General features: G+C 46.4%; 1 pseudogene; it reads left to right on the top strand.

Annotated features, from left to right (window-relative positions):
- Positions 1–1,006: 1,006 nt before the first annotated feature.
- LOC115313506 lies at positions 1,007–14,151 on the top strand (annotated as a pseudogene).
- Positions 14,152–19,621: the final 5,470 nt, after the last annotated feature.

Below are 19,621 nucleotides of genomic sequence, written 5' to 3'. Positions count from 1 at the left end.
GTTAATTGCTTGCCCACCTTTTTCTCTGCACAACAGTCACCACGACACATTGCTGCCACTAACGTTGGACCGAAGCCGCCAACTGCTTCGGGAACCACTCGGCCACCCAGCATGGTGAGCAGACAGTTGCACTAACTTGTCAGTTCCCTCCTTCTTGTCTCATGAAAATTACTTCTTTGATTTCTCCCTGCACACCAGCCCCCAGCGACCGCTGCTGCTGCAGACATTGGTTCCCCTTCGCCGACGTTCACGACTGTGAAAGGGTCCACGAGGACAGTTGCGCTTGCTGGTCAGCTCGCTCTTTGTTGTCCAGTGAAAATTACTTTTCGGTTTTCTCTCTGCACAGCAGCCCAGCGACCGCTGCTGCTGCAGACGTTGGACCCCCTTCGCCGACGTTCACGACTTTTAAAAGGTCCACGACGCTACCAAACACGGTGAGCAGACAATTGCGCTTGCTGGTCAGCTTTCTCTTTGTTAATGTCTCATGAAAATGACTTTTCGGTCTTCTCTCTGCACAGCAGCCCCCAGCGACCGCTGCTGCTGCTGACGTTGGATCTTCTTCGCCGACGTTCACGACTGTGAAAGGGTTGCTTACAGTCACGATTGTGGGAGCATCCAACAGGCCACCCAGCATGGTGAGCAGACAGTTGCACTAACTCATCAGCCTGGTCTTTGTTGTCCAGTGAAAATGACTTCGGTTTTCTCTCTGCACAGCAGCCCCCAGCGACCGCTGCTGCCAAAGGGGTCGCTGGGGCAGTGTGTACATGCCCAACCGGTTTTATGTGTATCGGAATATGTGTACATGCCCAACTTGGTTTTAAGGAACTCAGCCCTGAAGTAACAACATGAGTTGGGTACTGCTCTTTGTAAATATTGTCATGTGCAGTCTTCACTTTCCACTTTCCAGGTGGCAACGAAGAGCCAGGGGACCCAGTGGGAGGTTCTTGAAGTTGCCGATGACAACTACTGCACAAAAAATTCCTCAAAAACTGCAGTTTGGCTGACAATGTCCAGTGCTGACATTGAATTCTTCACTGGAATATCAAGGGCTGTGCTTCTGTCTCTAGCTGAAATAGTATCAATGACGAGCACGGCAGAATCACGCATGCCTCTGAATGATCAGCTTCTCCTTACTCTAATGAGACTACGTCTGGGCCTTCTCTATGGCACCTTGCGCGGAGATTTAACATATCAGTAAGCCGCATTTGTGCCATCTTCAAGAAGCTGCTTGAAATCTTGAAAATAATTATGGAGTATGTTGTCATCTGGCTCCCACAATCACACAGGCAGAGCAGCATGCCAGCCTCTTTTGTGCAGAATCGGTATGCCAAGACCACCTGCATTTTTAATTGCACCGAGGCTACCTTGCAGAGGCCAAAGAAGTTAATGGCCCGTGCTCAAACATAAAGTGCTTATAAAGCAGAAAATACTGTTAAATGTCTGACTGTAATTGCGCTTAATGGCCAGATAATATTTGGTTCTGATGTCTTTGGAGGAAGTGCCTCAGATAACTACATTGTTCGGACCTATGGCGTTGAAGACTACCTCCAGAAAGGGGACGAGATCATGGCCGACCGAGGCTTCACGCTGGAACTCCACTTGGAAGCGCGAGGAATCAAGATGAACATGCCTGCATTTACAAGAGGTGAGGTTATTGCGTGGCCTGGCTGTTCATAAAAGGCTTGTGTTTGCATGTCATGTTTAAAATATTGTGAATATTCAAGGGGGATCGGTGGCCATTCCAATTTCGAACGTCGTCGAAAGCGCATGCGGAATCATGAGCTCCGTTGGAGCTGAGCAAGCGTCCCTGCTTGGATGCGGTGATAGGGCTTTGGATCTTTCTGCTGATTATCGGTTTATTCCGCCGACGCTACCGGCGAATGACTCTTCGAAATGCACGGCATTTCTACACGCTGACATCGGAGTGCGGCCGTACCGCATTGAAGATTTCAGGAAACCTTTACGGCAACTTGGCGTCCTGAGCGACGTGACCGGTATGTGGGTGTTCCAGATGGGGCACGTTTGGATTGTCTGCCTCAAGTCGACTGCTGCCAAGGAGAAACTGATGATGTCTGGCAAGTTCAAGGTGAAAGGAGGTTGGTGTGTGCCGATGGACCCTGATCGACGAGAGGTCCGACTCAAGCTTCACTGGGTGCCTTTCGACGTGCCCAACGACGCTCTCAAAAGGGCACTGGAGGAGTTTGGCGTGGTGAGAGAGATAACCCGAGAAAAATGGGACATCGATGGGTTTGACGATGTCGAGTCGTCGACCCGGGTGGCACGGCTGTCACTGAAGGAAGGCATGACGCTGGAAAGCCTGCCTCACCAGCTTCGGTTCACCGGCGGCACTTTACTTGTGGTTGTTCCAGGACGTGCACCACTGTGCCTGTGGTGCAAACGGTCTGGACACATTCGCCGTGATTGTAGGGCGCCTCGCTGTAGTGAGTGCCGTGGATATTGTCGCGAACGCCAAGACTGCGTTCGATCCTACGCTCGTATCGCAGGAGGACGCCAGGCCGAGGAAGACACGAACGAGCTTGTGATGGACGAACAAGAGGAGGAACAGGTTTCGGCGCCCTCAACAGAACCGTCTGTAGCGTCGGTAACTTCAAGGGCAACAGTAACCGCTAGCAAGGAGTGCGAAGGGAAACCTGACGGAGAAAAGGAGCCTTTAGTGGTCACAGCGCCAGCCGAGATGCGGACCGCGAAGCTCCAGGACACCACGGGGGATTTCGAGCACTCAGCCGGTTCGGATGCAGCTACAGTAGAGGAAGCAGCGGAGAAAACGGCTATGGGTAAGGAAAAGGAAGTGGCGCCGGAGAACAGCCCCAGCGAGGAAATGTCCTTGGACGCGATCACTTCGAAGCGGCGACTAGAGGACTTTGGTGCACACAGTGCTGCCGCCAACGAGCAGGCACTGCGACGCCTGGAATATCAGTGGAAGCTCGCCGGGAAAAAAGGACGCTATACGACACGCAGCCGCTCGCCGTCGAGAGCTCGTGAAGACCGGCTGTCTCAATAAGCTTGTTCCCCGCTACCTCCCTGATTGGCAAGTGTCTGATAGCTGGCGCGAGGTGATAAGCTCCTAAGTTTTTAAGGCTATGAAACAACTCGAGGTCGCACTGCGTATAGCTACTCTGAACGTAAGAGGACTGTCTGCAAGGCGAAGGCAGTGCCAACTCAGAAGGTTGTTCTTGGAAAACGACCTCGACGTGATAGTGGCCCAGGAAACCAAGATTGAGAGCGAGGAGCAGACCGAGCAGATGGTGCGCCAATTTGAGTCGCGATACGATGTATGCGTAAGCCATGCGGTAGGGAGGTCGGGAGGTGTATGCATCTTTATGAAAAATTCTTTAGGTATTATTGTTGAGAATGTTGCTTCGCGTGAAAATGGGAGAGTCGTGTATTGTAATATTTGCTTTTCAGTTCAAAAGTTTCGTATCATCTGTATCTACTCACCGACTGTAGAGACGGAACGATGCCATTTTTTTGAAAGTATAGCGGAATATTTAAAGTGCGAACGACTGCTTGTGGTGGTGGGGGATTTTAACAGTACATGTGCTCCAGAAGACAGGACCCCTCATAGTCGCCGGAGGGATAGCAGTGGCGACGTCTGGAATGAACTGGTAAAGGAGCATTACTTGGAGGACGCGGCACATTGCGGAAAGGGTACGAAGGTCGTGCAGTTCACACATTTCCAAGGAAGTAGCCACGCACGACTAGACAGAGCATACGTGTCAGTTGAGCTAGTTCCGCTGTGTGAACACTATAGTGTCGAGCAGGTGTGCTTTAGCGACCATTGCCTCGTGACTTTCGGAGTAGGATCAAAAAGAAAAAAAACGACACCGATTTGATTGGCACAACTGGAAAATGAACTTCAAGTTCCTTGACGACGAGGTGTTTAACGACAAGATAAATGCAAGGATTGAAAATTTTAGGAACATCTGCGGGAGCAAGATGACCGGAGAATGGGAAGAATTTAAACGAGTACTTAAAATGGACGCCATAGAAAGGTCAACCACTCTAAAGTACGAGAAAGAGAAAGAGGAAAAGCAGCTGCGCTCAACTTTAAAGAAGCTTGTTCTAGAAGAATGTAAATCCCCAGGGTTATTTATAGATGACATTAATAAAATAAAAAGCAAGCTACAGCTCATAGATACTGAGCACTACAGAGGTGCAATAATACGTGCCTGGGCAGAAATGTTTCTCGCGGGTGAAGCACCAACAAAACGAGCGTTAGCCACAGAAAAGAGATACGCACGCGCCAATGAAATAACTGAAATTGATTATCAGCGTACCACGATGCGTGACTCTAGCATAATTGAGGGAGCCTTTCTTGAATTCTACGAAAACTTACTGAGTTACAAAGCCCGAAAAGAAGAAGGTTTCACAGAAACTTTTTTGCCACTTCTACCAAAGATAGGTAGTGAAATAAAAGAATGGTTAGAACAGCCGATAGGTGTGTCCGAAGCAGAAAGAGCCATTGATGATTTGCAAAGCGGAAAATCACCGGGCCCTGATGGTTTGGGTGCTGCCTTTTATAAAAAGTATAAAAAAGATTTAGCTTATATTTAGTTTCAAGTGTATCGCAAATGTTATGAAAACCAAGTTTTTCCGCCTTCCTTTTTATTTACCCAGACAATCCTTATCCCCAAAAGTGAAGACACTAAAAAACTTCGTAATGTAGCCAATTACCGGCCCATTATACTAGCTAATACGGGCTATAAGATTCTAATGAAAATCCTTGTGAGACGGATGCAATCGGTGATGGGAGATGTGGTGGGAGAACATCAAACGTGCGGTATCAAGGGACGTACGATTATGAGTAGCATTAATGTTGCGCGTAGTGTGTTGGAACTATGTGATGCTAATTTCCGAAAAGTTGCTCTGTTGCAAGTCGATCTTGAAAAAGCTTTTGATCGAGTGTCCCATGATGTTCTTTTTTGTATCCTAAACCATGTTGGCGTGGGTAAAATTATTTTGATGGAGTAAAGACGGCCTACAGTAACTACAGGACTAGTCTTGTAATTAACAAACAAGTAACTAAACTGATTTCTGTGTTATCCTCTGTTCGGCAAGAGTGCCGACTTTCGCCGTTGTTGTTCGTCATATTTCTTGAGCCCTACTGCCTAAGTGTCATATAGAGTGGGAACATACGTGTTTTTCTTTTTTTTTTAATGCATGTGATGTTAAAATATTAGCGTACGCAGATGATGTTGCGATTTTTTGTAGTGATAGAGAAAGCGTCTCGGCGGCTGTTCAACTCACGAGATCATACTGCGCTCAAACAGCCTGTGCTGTGAAATGGGCGAAATGCTTGGGGATCTGGCGCGGCCCCTAGGACGTGACTCCGCGTGTGTTTGAATCTATTCAGTGGTCTACAGAGCCCGGTGTATACTTGGGAGTGCCTTTGAACAATTACCTTGAAAGCAACGAGCTCTGGCTTAACAAAACAGAGGAGATGAGTCTTAAAGCCGCGAAGTGGGGTGGCAAGGAATTTTGTATCTTCGCACGGGCAACGGTGTGTAATTTATTTTTTTTGCAAAGGTTTGGTACCTGTTATAGGTTCTGAACTGCTCTCGTGTGCATTTGCAACGCACGCACCGTGTGATGGCCGTGTACATATGGAAGTCTACCTGGGAAAGAACTAGACGAGATAGCCTTTTTCGCCGCGTGAAATCGGGTGGGCTTAGTTTGACGCATTTGTTCATACGACAGCTGGTATCGAGGTTTTTCTTTTTGCGAGACCAGGCTGATACGTTTCTGAGAACTGTCATTGAAGTGCAGTTGTTCAGAGAGCTACCCGAGTTCATTGTTTTGACATGTGACACATGCGAAGGCCAAGTAACGGGCTTTCGTAGAGAGGTTGTTTGTGCGTACCAATTTCTTAGTGTGCGATTTTCAAGAGAGTACTTAAACACTGTCACACGAAAGCGTCTGAAGCGAGATCTTGTTAAAAGCCTGTTTCCCGTCCCATTGTATCGCTCTTTGTTTTCCGACAGTACTGACCGAGATGTGCTTTCCCGCGTGAAAAGAATGCTAGTTCCCGGATCTGTGAAAACCTTTTATTTTTAACTACATACCAACACGCTTCTAGTAAAGACATGGTTAGCAAAAAAAAGGGCATGTTTGTACCACGGGGTGAGGACTGTATTTTGTGCAAAAAACCGGAGGACCGTGGAGCACGTGTTCCTGGACTGCTGGGATGCTATCCTGTTCTGGGACGTGCTCCAACGCACTCTCAAAAAAAAACCTACCGCTCACGGCTCGTTGCATACGCTTCTTGCCTGTGGAAGGAATGCCTTCCCCATATGACCTCGTATTTTTACTCGGCCTGCATGCTATTTGGAGATGAAGGATGGCAGTTCGTCACGCGGATCTGGATGCCCGTCCAGTACGGTATTATTTCATTGAAAATGTAAACTTGATAGCAGCTGTGTACGAGAAAGTATGTCTGGAACTAGAGTGGTTGCCTGCCTTCTTGAAGCTGTCGATAATGAGAGAATTTTAACAATTCCCACCGCGTCTCCAAACCTTACAGGCGACGTTCTATCGTCACCTTCACTAACGTCGTCAATATAATATTGTACACGTTCAAGTGAAATTTATCGAGCATTGTGAATCTTTGTTCACTGTCGAAATATTGCAATAAAAAAAAGAGAAAAAAAAAGGAAATCGGTGGCCGAGTAGGCTAAATCGCACACTCAGCTCGACGCGCGTGGAGCGAAAGCTCGTGCTGCAGAGCCCAGGGATCCTGGGTTCGAGCCCCATCCCTGCCCGTATCAATCTGGGTGAGCATCGTACCGGCGTGCGGTCGTGTATCACTACTGCGTGAGCACGTTAAAGACCCCAGGCTAGCAGTCGTACTGCACTGGTAAAATTGCCCATCGACAGTGTAAACCAGTGTCGCGCCATCCTGGCAGATCGACCTTACGCTGTACAAATCACTAAAACGTCCTATTTGACTTTTTTTTTCCTGAATATTCAATTACTATAGACCTCTCCATTTGAGTAGTTACCCAACTGGTCCATAGACGGTGCTAGCGCAATAGTTGCGATTATGTGGCTTCATTTCAGTTGGTTTCGGTCTGAGCAGTCTCGCGGCTGTGTGAGCGTTTTATGTCGTTTTTGCTTACGTTATTATAATTCTTGCTTTTCAGCAAGAAATCAAGAAAACAGGTAGAGCGATACTCCAATACTTGCTAAGTGGTTTTGTGCCTAAATTGTGCATTTTTTGACATAGCTCATGGCGCACGTGGTCAAACGTGTCATTTGGAGGTGAGGTCTGATGGCACAGGAGGATAACAAGCATGTTCAGCCGTGTTTGCAAACACTAACTTGCACAATAAAAAAGATGGAAAAATTAATGCACTGACGTATAATCAAAATACCGGTTGAAAACATAATGAAAAAGTAATGTGCTTAACCGTGAACAACACTTTGACTAACAAGTTTAGTGTGGACTGCCTGCTTTTCGGGGGCACCAATTTTATTTGAACTTCGTTGGCTAGAATAGCTTGATATTTACATAGCAAATCTAAAGAGAAAGCATTTTTTTATTGGCCTGTTTTTTTTTTAGAAATATGGTATTCAAAAATGTTTCCATGGTCCCCATCGCAGATAGAAACATTTACTAACGAAGCGTTTTTCGCATTGTCGACCTCTGAAAATAGAATTTTCTGTCTACAGGAGTATACTCACAACACGCTCTCGATATGGGCTAAGTGAAAAAAAATGTCGAACTTCTGTTTTCCGCGCATCTTTCGTAAAGTAATAATAAAGTGAACAAAAAAAAAAGCATCTTTAGGTGAGGTTGGTTGAATTCCTGGCACCCTTTTCATAAACCTGTATGGGCAGGCATTTACTTGTTTGAACAGATCAGCTTGCTACATAATGCGGCAGTCTTAAGGCGAACAAGAGATTGCTGTCTTTCCCTGGGGCTAATGTGATGTAAATTGGGTAAAGGGGCACTAACCTGAATAGTAAAATTTTATTTCCTCCAACCCTTGCTACATAAGATGCGAAAGAGCGCAATGCGTGCAAGCAATATATCGCGCAGTGCAAATTTCAACAATCATTTTGTCGGGCCAGGCTGTTGAAAACAAATTTCTATCCGACCTCTGTTGTGGCTTACGACCACGGTGCTTACGACAAGAGACAGGACGAGGTGCAGCCGATGTAGCTTCCAGAGTCAAACCGGTTTTAATGTCCCGTGCCCTCGTTTCGTCTCGCACATCCCAGGCGCGCGCTCACTTCTTTGCCCGCCGCCTCGCGCTATTTATTGAAACAATACTGAAACACAACACTCCTTCCCCATCAATGTTTTGGCTGACTCACACAAGAATACCTTTTCGGTGGCCTACGTTGTCGTATGCTACTTCGAAGCACTGGTGTGGTCGGTACCGCTGTCTCGGAAACAGGCTCCATATCGAGGGCAGCAGGCTCTGTCATGTTGTCTCGAGAACCACCGGACGCCCTTCGTGGTGTTGCAGCCGGAGTGTCGACATTTCTTCTCTGTGCAGACGAATCTTCGAAGTGTCTCGGACGGACATCATCCACGTGCACATACCGATGCTGATCTTGCACTATCACGACGTAGGTTGATGCACTTACTTTCTTCACAACACGTCCCACCAACCATGCAGGATCTGTCGGACGTGATCCCCGGACGAGGACTTGGTCGCCTTCTTCAAAAGTTCGCCAAGAGCCTCTTCTCATGTCGGCGGCTGTCTTGATTTGTTGCTGGCGATCTCTCATGCGTCTCTCCATTTCAGGATGAAGGAAGCTCAGACGGGTCCTAGGTTTCCAAGAGAGAAACAGCTCGGCTGGAGTTCTGTCGGTCGTACCAGTTGGGGTATTTCTGTATGCAAACAGGAACTGGTCGACTCGATGTTGCATCGATTTCGGTACACCCGTCCGTTGCTCGTCGATTACCTGCCTCAGGAGGTCCCGCTTGACGGTTTGCACACACCGTTCCGCGCTTCCATTTGAGGCGGGATGGTACGGAGGACTTTTCGTGTGGCGTACCCCATTCATCGACAGAAACTCTAAGAACTCTGTCGCCACAAACTGGGGTCCATTGTCTGTCACTACCTCTTCTGGTAGTCCAAACGCGGCGAAAACACTTCGCAATCTTTCGATAGTCCATTTTGTCGTAGTGGAACTCATTAGAAACACCTCTACCCACTTTGAATGAGCATCTACGAGAATCAAAAACCAGTTCTGATCCCGGTATGCAAAATCAAGATGCACCCTTTGCCATCTGCGCGTTGGCCAACCCCACGTTAATAATGGAACACGTGGTGGCGCGTTCTGCGTTACTTGACAAGTACTACAGTTTTTGACAGTGTTTTCGACATCATATGTTATCAAAGGCCACCACACGTGACTACGTGATAGCATTTTCATTCTGGTGGTGCCTGGATGTCCCTCGTGCAACAGGGACAACACTTTTTCCCTAAACACTTCGGGAATGATCACTCGATTTCCCCATGTTACACACCCTTGGTCAACCGACAATTCGTGACGGCGCACAAAGTACGGTTGCAATGTCTCATTGTCCACATGTGAAGGCCATCCGTTCCGTGTGAAAAACAACACTCTTTTCATCACACTATCCGTTTCAGTTTCTCTCCTAATTTCAGCAGCTGACAATGGCACTTCATCCACCGCCGAAAAGAAACTGACGTAGTCTGAGCTATCGTTCACGTTGGGCAAAGGCAGACGTTACAGCGCATCAGCATTCTGAATCTGGCTACCCTTCCGATAAACCCACTTGTAACTGTAGGCAGCAAGTAAGAGAGCCCACCTCTGCATCCTGGCTGCTGACATCGCCGGAATTTGTTTTTCCTGACCTAACCCTTTTCAGCCTTGCTCAGAGTTCGTGATGCATAAGCAATCGGTTTCTCATCATTCCCAACTCTGTGAAAAAGAACCGCTTCCACTCCGTACGCTGAAGCGTCACATACAAGCCCCAATTCCTTTTTTGGGTCATAGAGCGTTAAGACGTTTTCATGCGTAAGCCACGCCTTACTTCTGTTGAATGCGTTGTCTTCTGCCCTTGACCAACGCCATTTTGTGCCCTTCTGTAATAAGTCATACAACGGCTTCAGCTCGGTTGACATGTTCAGCACAAACTTGCCATAAAAGTTAATCATGCCCAAGTAGGCGCGCAGTTCTGATTCATTTTTGGGGCATGGGGCCTCCCGTATGGCCTTTACTTTCTCTTCCGATGGTCGAACCCCATGTTGATCTATCACATGTCCCAAATAATGAACAGACGTCTGAAAAAATCGAAATTTTTCTTTCTTTAGTCTGATGCCTTGTTGGCTGAACCGTGCCAGCACGCTTTCCACCTTTTTATAGCAGTCCTCATAAGTTTCGCCCGCTATTAGTACATCGTCTAGATAGCACGCGACATTTCTCAGCCCTTCCAGTACTTTGTCCATGACGGACTGAAAAATTGCAGGAGCACTAGTGATGCCGTAAGGCAATCTCGTGGACTTAAACAAGCCAAGGTGTGTGTTCACAGTGACCAAATCTTGTGACTCCGGATGCAATTCCAGCTGCTGGTAGGCTGTAGACAGATCAAGTACGGTAAAGTACTTACAACCACTCAGTAAAACGAACAAATCTTCCATGCGCGGGAGAGGGTAGTGATCCGTCCGACAGACTGGGTTTAAGGTCACTTTGTAATCTCCACACAACCGGACCTGTTTGTTTGGTTTAGGTACCACTACCAAAGGTGTCGCCCACTCACTTTGCAACACTGGTACCAATATTCCTTTTGTTACTAATGATTGAATTTCCTGTTCTACAGCTTCTCTTAGCGCATAGGGCACAGGTCGCGGTTTGCAGTAGACAGGTGTGCTTTGTTCCTTCAAAACCAGTTTGACCTGTTGTCCCTTTATCAAACCCACACCTTCTCCAAAAAGTTCCGCGTACTTCTCAAGGAGCCTTGCTTCCTTTTCTTCTCTTACGCTGTTTACGCATGACCAGTCTAGCCTCAGCTCTTCTAGCCAGTCTCGACCAAGCAGCGGGGTTACGTTGCCCCCTGGTGCTTTAACTACTATAAGTAAACGTGTCTTTCTCTGTCCATTGTGCTCGACTGGTACTGACAACTTCCCAGTCACCGTGAGAAAATTCCCCCCATACGTTCTCAATTTAAGGTTGCATGGCTCCTTGGGAATGTTCGCCCAGTATTTCACACACCACGATTCTGGCCCTACCGACATGGACGCTCCAGTGTCTATCTGCATTCTTACGAGCTTGTCGGCTACTTTAACATCTACTTCATAGTTACGCCTTCCCGTTTCACACGCGTACACTGTGTAAAGCTGCATATCATCAGCTCCCTCACCTGCGACGTGTTTAACGGAGTCTGTTTTGAACCTACAAACTTTGCCAGGTGTCCGACCTTTTTACAGACATGACACTTGTACTTGCGGTACTTGCAGGGCTGTCCAGTGTGTACCTGTCCGCAGTAGGAACATGAAGACGTGGTGTCTCCCGTATGCCCGGATGTCTGTTTAGTCGTGGAAGCTCGTGGACCCTTATTTGACTTGAGCCACGGTTCCCTTTTCTGTTGCCGAACCGCGTTCACGTCGTCTTCTTCTCGTTGGCTAGACGACCCTTGACGACCTGCAGTAGGCTGAAACGTGATGGTTTCCTTGCGCGCGAGCTCGATGCTTTTAGCAATGTCACACGCGGCACCAAACGTCAACGTCGTCTTCTTCAACAAGTCGGACTGTGTTTTCTTGTCTTTTAATCCCGCGACGAACCTGTCGCGCAAAGCATCATCCAAGAAACTGCCGAACTCGCAAGTCGACGCAAGCCTCTTCAGCTCCACTAAAAAAGTGGCTACCGTCTCCTCTTCCTTTTGGTAGCAACGGTTAAACTTAAACCGCTCGGCTATCACCATCGGCCTCGGAGCGTAATGACCTTTCAGAACCGCCACCAACTCCTCCCAGCTTTTCTCTTCTGGTTTGACCGGATGGAGTAGAGTCTTAAGAGTCTTGTACGGTTTCTGGCCGATTGCGGTGACAAAAGCAGAGAGCCTTAGGGCTTCGCTTACCTTTGTAGCCTTTAGGTAGTGTTCGAATCTTTCGACGTAAGATTCAAAATCTTCGTCACCATCCCCCACAAATGGATCGAACCTTCCCAACCCTGCCATGTTCGTTCGTCCTTGTCGTGGCCCGGTGGATTCCTTCTACGATGCCCGTTGCAGTCGTGATGGACGTTCCATACCTCGTCGCCAATTATGTTGTGGCTTACGACCACGGTGCTTACGACAAGAGACAGGACGAGGTGCAGCCGATGTAGCTTCCAGAGTCAAACCGGTTTTAATGTCCCGTCCCCTCGTTTCGTCTCGCACATCCCAGGCGCGCGCTCACTTCTTTGTCCGCCGCCTCGCGCTATTTATTGAAACAATACTCAAACACAACAACCTCGACAATGCCAGACACAAATAAATAAGTTTTTTTTTTTGCATCACACATTGTCATTTTCAGTTGGAAAATCATTAAAGCGATTGACTTCGATGGTTCTTTTTTTAATTGAAAACAGTAAATTGATAAACAAAAAGTTTATAGAGTGATGATGCTGATGTTACAGTTGTTTAAAAGCCTTATCCTGTCTCTATGTTCTTCCTCCCTTGTCTTTGCGCTAATTTTAACAAGATGTTCCTGTGCAAAGTTTCACGCCTGGTAGGCCGGTTTTGAATATGGTCCTAACATTGTACAAAGTCACCCATAATGGTTGTGCAAGTAGGAATGGAAAGCAGTTAAGAAGCGAAAATAGGCATGTGACGATAATTGACAGAGTCACATGAGAAATGTAGTGAAAACAGACGCAGAAACACGAATACTAATGCATTTGCCAAGATGTGACGAGGCGAGCAAAGCGATCAGTGAAGCTACATAATAGTGGCTGTGTCACATGATTCCAAGATGGAAGCGCCCATGCTATGGCGAATAAAAAGGTCTATAGAAAGAAATCTATCGCAGGGAAGGTTTTAAATAACATTGTACTCTGTTGCAATAATGGATTTTTAATGTGTTGAATCTTCAAGGGATTAAGCAACTTTATATCTCAACCAAGCTATTTTCTTTTTGTGAACCGAGCATCCTCGAAGAAGTCATCACTAGGCTCGTCTGTTTCTCAAGTGCAGCCTGGCACTTCTGCCAGTGGAAACTTCCAAGTATATTATTAAAACTGGTGCATAAACAGTATTTTTTCTTCGCCTCATTCTGGGGCTTCAGCAAAGGCATTGTTTGAGCATGTCTCTCTGTGAGAAGCATGGCACAATTTCCTTAGGATTAGGGTGTATTAAATTTAATGTGTAGATACTCAAATGCAACACTTAGTTTTTAGTCCTGCAAAAACCTAAAAACATTGAGACTGCCCATGGGGCTGCCCATGTGGCCTACCTACGTAAAGCGTAAAGTGAAACCAACACATTCTGTAACCCAAGTTTTATATGACGCACATTAGTCGGTGATTCACTCTACGATACCTAGAATTAAAAGAACATAAAACACAAAGGATGTGTGTAGACAACCACACCTTGCCTAGGGCTTCGTGGTTTTCGATAAGCCTTTCATTGCATGGCTAGACAAAATTGGCGGTGGGCTCTCCTCAATTTGTGGTTTGCTCGCTTGACATACCTTGCATATATGTAAGGAGCAGGCACGTAGCCAGGATTTTGTTTCGGGGGGGGGGGGGGGGGGGGGGGTTACCCAGGACAAAATTCTGTATGAGGGGGAGGGGGGAGAGGAGGTCCCAGCAAAATGGAAGATTTCGGGTGGGGCCCGGGCCGCATGCCCCCCCCCCCCTCTCTCTGGCTACGTACCTAGAAAGGAGCGTGGAAAGATGCTGTGGCATACTGTCTTGTGGGGCTTAGTAACTTGAATGTTCCTTTTTCTTTCTTGAGGAAAGCCCCAGCTGTCAGAATCTGAGCTACCGAAGACTCGACGGATTGCATCTCTGAGGATTCATGTTAAAAGAGCCATTAATCGCATCAAAAGCTATCGCATTTTTAAGTCTGCTCTTTACGTAACATCTCGTCGAGCGATAAGTGACACGATTTTTGTGTGTGCTCGTTTGTGTAACCTGAAAGGACCACTCATCCCGGAACAAACTGATGCGGACTAATGCAATATCGTATAATGCTGCCACCCCACTGGACGGCCGTGCCGTTTGTTCTGCAGATTGCTGACTGTGTCTCGTCTCCTTGGAGCTAAATGTGGTTAACTTTGTCGAGGCATGACCCGCCAGGCATTGTTCCCCGATCCGGCCGCCCTGGCATTTGTAGCTTTTCATAGTCCGTCATATCAGCCCCTCATATCAACATAAGGGGCTGGTATGAGGATTCTGAAAAGCTACAAATCCCAGGGCGGCCGGATCGGAGAGCAATGCCTGGCGGATCGTGCCTCGACAAAGTTAACCACAATAAGCACCCTGCTGTGTCTGCGGTCCGCAGAACAAACGGCATGGGCGTCCAGCGCTGTGGCAGCGGTTACGTGTTGCTGGCTAAGCCGGCTCTCGTTCGGATAGTCTGGCATGTCATGCTGAGAGCAAGCTCACTCACTACCTGCCCTCTTCGGTGCTGTGCGGTGATGTCTTCATTTAGTTTTAAGGTGAAAGCCTTGTATGTTCCATCGTTCAGTCGACCTTCTTAGTCCTTGAGCGAAAACACGTCGACGACATGAAAACAACGACAAAAGTGTGTCGAAATTGCATCATCAGTGAGCGTGCTGTCTTCGGAGGTTTGTTATCACTGGAACCACAGCCGACGCTACGATCCAAGTGAACCAATGAAACGGCGCCAAAAGTGCGTCATTAGAGAGCACGCTGTCTCCGGAGGTTTGCTTCCACGTTTCGGTGACCACTCAGGCGAATTAAAGGCAATTAAAAATAAGAAGGATGACAAAGCGGATTAAAAGGAACCAAAGTGAAGTAAATCACTTTGATTAACGCCTACCATTAATAAAACAAACATTTTCACCAAATGTCCGACCGCCGTCTAGTGTATGAACAAACACGAACAAAGACACGCATACCAAGAGCGCCATTCACTGGGTTTATTGTGTAAGACCGCTTTTGGAATGACGAAACACTCACAAGAACATGACGACCACCATGACGTTGTACTTTTGACGCTGTTTGATTGCACCTATCTGCTTGTAGCTTCAGCTGCGTTTGGACTTAAGGTGAAACGAAGGAACGAAAATATTCTATTTATTAGAGCAGACAGTTCACGTATGCAGTTGTTTTCTCATACCTCACGCCACCCCCACGGAAACAGAAAACGTCAGTTTGTGTAAACTAACCACCGCAAACACTTTCTCGGAGAGCCAAGTCGCATGGCGTCAGGCTGATACTTCAGTTCAGGCAACTTTTGTTGAAGCTGTAGTATTTTGGCCCTGCCCCACAGAGAGGATCAAACACACTTAACTTTTTTACACCCTTTAAGGGTGCTACAGCATCCTTTAGGGGTGCTGCAAGAGGTTTGCACCCTTCACTTAGCCGTCCAGCACCCTTTTTTTCGTAGGGTTAGCACCCCTTATGACGAGCGCGAGGGTGCTTGGGCGCGAGCACCCTTCCGATACATTGTGAGGGGTGCTGAGTGCTGGAAGGGTGTTGGAAGGGTGCTCTATTATTCGGACAAGGGTGAAGATCTTTACTTTTAACAGAATAATAATATGGAAAAAAGGGCAGCGATAGATATCTGTATGTCGTCTTCAGTGTATATAAGTGGGGTCAGCGTACATCAGATGAATTGATAAACGCCACAGTATATTTTTTATTAAGTGTATTTTTATTTTATTTTATTTTTATTTATGACTAATTAACCAAAATTCGATATTTTTTATTAGTTTAATGGCCGATATTGCAATTGCAGCTTCAAATGAAGCCATTCTTAAAGTCTAACTAATTTGAAACAATGCGTGAAAATGCAACAAGTTTTGAAATAGCCATCGGCCTTTCCATCCCAATTCAAAAACTGAAGCGCCTGATGTTGTGCTGATATACGTATGTGACGTAGTCGTTTTCTGTCTCACCGTCATCCCCCTAGTGAAAAAGAGCGGAATAAAAGTATACTCGACATACACTTGTAGTGTACTTTATGGCAGGGAGTGTAAAAGAATATTACAAAAAGTAGAGTAGTAGTATGTGGCATGCGGGAGCCGTTCCATGATCCAAGTATACTTGCCAAGTATGTTTACATCATGTAACTACTAGCCTACTCGAAGTACGCTCTAAACATAATTAAGTATAATTTAGGCGCGCCATTAGTATTATTTAGGATTATAGAAGTGGTTTATAGAACTGCTGAAATGGCGACAATCAAGGCGTCGGACTCCTCGAGGTACGTTCAAAGCGTGATATTTAGAAGGGCCACGGATGCTCGCCCCATTCGCGGAAGTGGTCGATTGGCATCTGTCTCAAATTACGACCAGCAAACATAAAGCTCAATCAATCGATCAACTAGTGTTTACTGCAGAGTTTAGGGAGAAACACTGGACTTCACGTTGGCATATTTCAATAATAACAATAATAATAAAATCATTTAGTGTTTTTTACAGTGTCCAGGGACATCCAATTGGTTTTCTCGCTGGCGTAGTTGAATAGAACGCATAAACAGACATGCTTGCGCGCGCGCAGACACACACATACACGCGCGCACGCAAGCATGCACACGCGAAAACGCACGCAGACGCAGATGCACGCATAAACAACCACGCGGACGTACCCACACGCGCATACGAACAGGGCGCATGCACGCACGCACGCACGGAAACGAATACGACGAACGAAACGTGCTTGAGCTATAGTTTCGGTTACGTATTGAAAAAGAAAACCTAAAGTTTAGATAACATCTAAGATAGACTAAATTTTTGTCAACTTTCTACAATATTATAGTGACACTATTAATAGTAATATAATACTAATTTGCTTAGTTTTGTTTTCAAAAACAAAAATGAAGAGCCTTTTGAAGACTGCGCAAGGACCATCGCTATTGCAATCAGCTACCGTTGGCATTGGCCGTTACGCAGGCTTCGAGAATCGCTTCCTTTTTACGTTTTAGCCGCTTTAGCAGATATTTTAGATATGTTTCTTACGAATACCGTGTTTAAGAATAGCAAGCGACGACTAATAGCTGGGAGACGCTGCCTCTTACCAACGCAAGTTGCGGACAGTCCATCAACACTGCTGCAAGTGCCGGTGAGCTATTTTGTTTCTGCGAAGTGCGTCGCTGTTTCAAACTGTGTCGTGTACGTGTACCATGTGCTTGCTAAGCTATGCTTGATTCTAACAATGCTTCTGGCCGGTGTTATTTCGTTATTTGAAAAGGGCGTGCGTTCTTGAAAACCTGTGGCTCGCTCCGCAGAGCGAGAAAGATTCGTGTGCGACGAAATATTCGTGTGCGGCGGAGCCGAGAGGCTGCTCTGGGCGCCGTTCTACGACGTTCGTCCGACGACCCTTTTGCGGAGCGTTCAAGTGCAGTCTGACGGCAGTTCAAGTAATCACAGGTGATGCTAGTTCTGCCGTGTGGTCTCAACAGCCGCTCGCCACCGATTCGTTTCGTAAAGCGGGAGCGAGAAAAAACGTTACAAGAGCGAGCAGCATGATTTCTTGCCTATGCTTATGCCTGTGCCGCAGAGAAGCGCGGTCTCTTCGCGTATGCCGAAGCGGCACGTTTCGAAGTTTACGATTGTGTGATGTAAATAAAGTGAGTTTGGATGTCGCGTTCTTAAGTGGCAGCGAAAGCCGCTACAAAAAGCTGAGCAGCTAGAAAAAGTAAAAGTATAAAAAAACGCGAAACGATCCTGAATATTCGATGGTGTTAAAAGAGTATACCAACGTACCGACTCGCCCAGTTATTCTTTCTGTCAAAAATAATAGCCAATAGTAATAAATGAGATAAATGCCAACTTTTAGTTGGTTATAAATTTCTAATTCACGCAGTACAGCCTTCCCTGCTGTGTTGCTTTCTTGATATCAGGTAATCTGTAAATTTATAGGATAGTTCACCGGAACAATTTATGTCCGACCCATTATATTGTATATTTTTTCTAAATGCTCGAAGTTATATAAAAATGCTCATCGTGAATTAAGCCGCACCATTGAATGTACAATAGCTTGTGACTTTTATGTATGTTCCCAGCAAAAGAAAAAGATGCATTCAAGAAGGGCCAATTATTGCGTTTCCTCTCTGTTAAAGCTTTCTTTCTTAGGTAAACGCAAAATGTGGGTGTCTACGTCTAAAAGAGTGGAATTGGCATCCCCCGCAGGGCTGGCAGGCCTGACGCAGTTTGGCTGGCAGCTTGCAACCTATGGAAACCTGGGGAACTGCACCACAAGAGTCAGAATGACACCCACCCTGCACTCCTTCAACGCTGGCACCATAAGGAAGGGGGAGCTGCCCCCAAAGTGAACGCAATGGCAGGTGGGTTGTTACAGTGAACTCCCATACAGATGATATTAAACAGAATATCATTAAAAATGAATTATTAAAAACAAAGAATACGAACCATGTTGAAATAACCTGAGACTGGGGTAGAGAAGAAGCATCAAATCGTAGAAGGGACAGAATAGACAGGACGACGTCTCAAACTCAGCTAACTTCATTTATTTTGTCCACCTCCTTATATAGTCCCAAACTCAAGGTCATCTCCACCAACACAAAAGGATGAAGTCTAAACAGTTCAAGCGCCACAGCCTTCGTCAAACAATGCTTCTTCATCCTTTTGTGTTGGTGGAGATGACCTTGAGTTTGGGACTATATAAGGAGGTGGACAAAATAAATGAAGTTAGCTGAGTTTGAGACGTCGTCCTGTCTATTTTCTGTCCCTTCTACGATTTGATGCTTCTTCTCTACCCCAGTCTCAGGTTATTTCAACATGGTTAATATTCACCAGCTCGCCTGCACCCTTACGATTTTTTCAAAGAATAGGAGTCGCACAGGCAAGGAGGAGGAGAGGAACCCAGTGCTGTGTCGTGTCCGTGTGCGCTGTTCCCATATTCTTCACAATTTCTTTTTAATAATTGTCTACCAACTGGTCCAATCATCAGCACTAGCCAACAAGAGTATGCTTCTATTTCTTACTCTGCATTAACCCTGTGCTTACAGTTGAATCCTATAGTAATGAACAAACAAAAAAATGGGTGCAAGCCAGGCACGTAGCCAAAATTTTGATTCGGCGGTGCCCATGACAAAATGCTGTATGAGGGGTATGGGGGAGAGCAGGCCCCAGCAAAATGGAAGATTTAGGGAGAAGGAGAGAGGAGAGAGCGGAGAGGGGGATGGGCTTTCATTATTTTTTGAGTGGGCAGGCTCTGGCAATGCCTCTGTGCCACTGGAAAAGCTGAGGTTCATATCCTTCAAATTAATTGGTTCCAAAAATCTATAATATGTATTAGTGGCCAAGAAATTGCCCTGGAGGAATGCAGGCAGAGGATAACAAAATTGAATGCCAACACGACAGAACAATAATACTGAAAAACAAGACGGACAGAATAATCCACTACCCATGGAGTTGCCATGCAGTTGCCTTCATATTGTGCGTTGTGACGTCGTTGAGCTTCTGAAGCAATTAGCTAGACATGTCAGTTTGTA

The sequence above is a fragment of the Ixodes scapularis genome, unplaced genomic scaffold, assembly GCF_016920785.2.
Source record: "Ixodes scapularis isolate PalLabHiFi unplaced genomic scaffold, ASM1692078v2 PGA_scaffold2__306_contigs__length_199485367, whole genome shotgun sequence".
In the NCBI taxonomy this organism is placed as follows: Eukaryota; Metazoa; Arthropoda; class Arachnida; order Ixodida; family Ixodidae; genus Ixodes; species Ixodes scapularis.
Note: the sequence above shows the minus strand (reverse complement) of the source record. Positions and strands in the feature narration are given on the sequence as shown.